Source organism: Psammomys obesus, unplaced genomic scaffold (genome assembly GCF_907164565.1).
Source record: "Psammomys obesus unplaced genomic scaffold, mPsaObe1.curated_primary_1811, whole genome shotgun sequence".
In the NCBI taxonomy this organism is placed as follows: domain Eukaryota; kingdom Metazoa; phylum Chordata; class Mammalia; order Rodentia; family Muridae; genus Psammomys; species Psammomys obesus.
In genome coordinates, this window is record NW_026589652.1 from 142240 (window position 1) to 146622 (window position 4383).

Sequence of the window (4383 nt, forward strand, 5' to 3'; positions counted from 1 at the left end):
ATGACCTGCACTTTTGGGGACACAAGGTGATGGCAAAGCTGTCCAGGCCAACTGGACAACACTACAAATAAGGAAGGTGTGATGGACAGGCAGGAAAGATGGAAGAGAGGATCGGAGCTAGTGCTGTGGAGAGAGGTAGAACTGAATTCCTGAGGGAGGTGAGACGTGTGAGAGAGGACTGAGGTCCACAATAGAACATGTCCTTGCCCAGTGGTTTTGGCCAGGTGGTATGCAACAGCCTGAGGCCTGCACAGATGCAGGCCCAAGTTCCAAACACAGGATCTTCCTAACTCTGCAAAATGCCAGAGGCTAGAAATGAGGAATAGTATACTCCTTGAATGACCACTATGGTTCTTAGGTCCAGTTTATCTCTCCTCATGGTTGCAGGTCCTCTCCTCCCCATCTCTCCTCTCCAACTCCCCCCACTCACTTCCTTCTCCCCTCCAGACCAGGATGTCCTACCCTATTTTCTCCATTGCACAGCACAGGCTGAATGTTTAATTGAAAATATAGAGAACAAATGGTGGAATATTTATAGAAACCTGAGACAGCTGATGTTTTCAGCTGCAATGTCCAGTTTGAAAACAGATAGTGGGGTGGAGAAATCAGCATTTGAATGAACAAGAGTAAATTGTATACATTCCACAAGAACATTATACCAACAAATACCCATACTAAAATCTACAGACCTCAAGAAGCTAAACAAGAAGGACCCTAGGGAGGATGCTTAATCATCATTCAGAATGGCAAACAGGATAACACCAGAAGCAGTAGAAAAGGGGGAACAGGTCAGCAGCCTACCATAGATGACCTCTGAAAAGCTCCACCCAACAGGGAATCAAAGCATATGTGAAGACTCATAGCCAAACTTTGGGCAGAGCACAGGGTATCCTGTGGAAGAAGAGAGATGTAGAAGGACCTGGACACCAAAGCTAAAAAGTCTGGGCCCAAGGTTGCCTGCAGAGACTGATGTACCAAACAAGGACTATCATGGAGAGGACCTAGACACCCTGCTCAGATGTAGCCAATGGACACATCAGTCTCCATGTGGGTTCTTGAGTGAGGGGAGCAGGGACTACCTGTCATGAACTCGGTCCCCTGTTCGTTGATCACTTTTCCCTAGTGATGCAGTCTTACCATGCGATAGAGGAAGAGGACCCAGGCAGCCCTGATGTGACTTGATAAGCTAGGGTCAGATGGCAGTGGAAGAGAACTTCCCTTTTCAGTGGACTAGTAGAAGGAAATGAGGAGGGGAGAGGGAGGGAGGCTGAGACTAGGAATAGATGAGGGACAGGGCAACAATCAGTATATAAAATGAATAAATTGTAAAAAAAAAATAAGAAAAGAATGTCCAAGATTGTCTTTTCAGTTTTAATATCAAGCTAAAATGTTCCTGAAGATGAAATGATCAGACTTGTTGCTTTTTAATAGTCAGACATCATCTGTTCTAACACTTTCTACTCAGGGACCAGAGTCTCCCTGGGCAATACAAGACTTGACATATCATAAAATATAATAATAAAATTATCATTGTCCCCCTTCCTCTGCTGATTTGTTCATCCTTCAGACTGTCTTGAAATCCTTTGCCTTTCATGCAGTGATCCAGTTTCAGCACAGCAGAATCTCTCTCAGTATTTTAGAGTATTAAATCTATGGCATTAAACTAACTTCATTTATCCCATTATTGAATCTACACATGAAAACCGGCTCACACGGTGGGGTGGGATTGACAGGTCATTTGTTTAGGTCATCAAGCTTGATTCCTAGTGCTCTCCTGACCTTCTGGCTCCACCACTACAACACCTATTCAGCCCTATCTACACTACACCAGCTGACACAGCTGCTCTGCATGTTACAGCACGCAAAGATCATGGACACCTTTTTAATTATTACAGTTTATTCACAGTATATACAAGCTGTAGCATCCTCCTATCATCTCCTCCTATCCCACCACCCTCACTATTCTCCCCCAATGCCTTTGTTCTAGTCCACTGATAGGGGAGGACCTCCTGCCCTTCTATCTGACCCTAGCCTATAAGGTCTCATCAAGACTGGCTATATCATCTTAATCTGTGACCTGACAAGGCTGCACCTGTGAGGGAGAGGTTATCAGCCAGCCACTGAGTTCATGCCAAAGCCAGGCATGAACTCACTTGAAATTGAGCAGCTTTTGGGCTTCATCTGAGCAGGCACTCTACGTCCTCTCCTTGCATGGTCCTTGGTTGGAGTATCGGTCCCTGCAGGCATTCTTGGGCCCAGGTTTTTTGACTCTCTTGGTCTCCTTGTGGAGCTACTGTACCCTCTTCATCCAAAAAGTCACCTAAACTCTTTCCAAATTTGACTATGAGTCTCAGTATCGAATGGCAGAGAAACACTTAAAGAAATCTTCAGTGTCCTTAGTCATCTGAGAAATGAAACACAAAATGAACCTGAGATTCCACCTCACAGCTTCAGAATTGCTAAGCTCAAAATGTCAAAGTATGGCAAATGCTGGAGAGGTTCTGGAGATAGGAGAACACTTCTGCATTGATAGTGAAAATCTAAATTTGTACAACCATATTGGAAATTAATCTGGTGCTTTCTCAGGAAACTTGGGAATTGTCCTACCTCAAGATCCAGCTATACCAGTCCTGGGCATAGATCTGAAAGATTCAAAACCACACAACAAGGACATTTGCTCAACCACATCCATAGCAGCTTTGCTAATAATAGCCAGAATCTGGAAACATCCTAAATGTCCCTCAATGAAGGAATAGATACAGAAATTGTGGCATATTTACACAATGGAATACTACTCAGCAACTAAAAACTAGAAAATCATTAAATTTTTAGGCAAATGGGTGGAATTTGAAAAGATCATTCTGAGTGAAGTATCCCAGAAGCAGAAAGACACAGGGTATATACTCACTTATATTATATTATCCATATAATATAGGATAAACATACTAAAATCTGTACACCTAAAGAAGCTAAACAAGGAGGACCGAAGGGAAGAGGCTCAAACTTCATTCACAAGGGTAAACATGATAGACACCAGAAGTAAGAGAAGACAGGGAATAGGACAGGAGTCTTCCACAGGGGTCCTCTGAAAGACTCAAACCATCCGGTTATCAAAGTTCTTGGATGTTCACTATGAGTTTCTGAAGCTTATCTCAGCCTATGCACTGACTACACCTAGTGGAAGGAACACGACATGAACTTACACAGAATCAACTTATTTGCCACACCATAAAAGTCCTTAACGGGCTAAGCATTTGGTTACCTAGGACAGCTGTGTGGGGTGCTGCTGTGTGAACGCCCCTGATTGCTCCTGTGCGTCTCGTGGAAGGATCCTAAATATTTTATAGAATTTCAACGAGTGAAACTTCTGAATCGATTCCAAGTTTTGAAGAATGTTTGCAAGTATATTCACACAAGATGACAAAGAATAATGGGAATTCTTGAAACATTCTCCTGAATAGCCTCCAGTGTTGAGGAATGGAATAGCAAAGCTGGTGGTCAACAAAGAAATAGAGACAACTGGTTGCAAGACAATAGACAGTTTAGATGTAGGGATAACAGATGAGGATGGACAAGTGACAGTCGATGGAATCAGTGGCATGGATGATCATGGGGTAACAACTACCCACAGCAGAGACCAAAGCTTTACTATCAACAACAGGGTAGGAAAGGATGGTCACACCAACAGTCTCCATACAGTTATTACTGACAGATGTTAGCAGTTTTTAACAAAAGAACATTGATTTTGACAATGTGCTAAATGTTGGTCTTCTTTTTGTCATAGCTTTTCATTCTATTTTAAAGAATGAGTTGTAAATTATTTAGAAATTGAGACTTGAAAAAAATTATTTTTCTAGGGGTAAAATGATTGATGTAATAAATCTACCAAGTGTGAATTACATAGCTTGACATAAATACCGGTTTGTTTATGATTGTTTATGATTGTTATGATAGTGTTTGAGTTTGGTCTGTTTTCCTTATTTGGCCTCTAGGGGTTCTGTGTATGTCATGGAAATAAAAGTTTTTAATTAGAAAAAAAAATGTCCTTAACCAACATTTCCTTATTCACAAAGTAAAACACTAAATTATCTTTTAATATTATATTAAATAGCATTCATCTGAATTATGAATTTGCGGGTACCACTTTAAGCAACCAAAGCAAATTCCTTGGCAGGAAATTGATGGTTGGAGAAGTGACGGAATTCACCTAATGTCACACAATCCAAAATATGCACAATCAAGATTCTAATCCAGTGCCTGAATTATATTGTGGTTTAGTTCATAATCCCCAGCCTCCTACATCTATAAAAACATGCTGATTGGGAAATGCCACTGAAAAGGGTGTGAATAAGGACATTAGCATGTAGGTGGCATGCAAATGAG

General features: G+C 41.5%; 1 pseudogene; it reads left to right on the plus strand.

Annotated features, from left to right (window-relative positions):
- Positions 1-3709, plus strand: LOC129675159 (RNA guanine-N7 methyltransferase activating subunit-like; annotated as a pseudogene).
- The last annotated feature ends 674 nt before the right edge of the window (positions 3710-4383 follow it).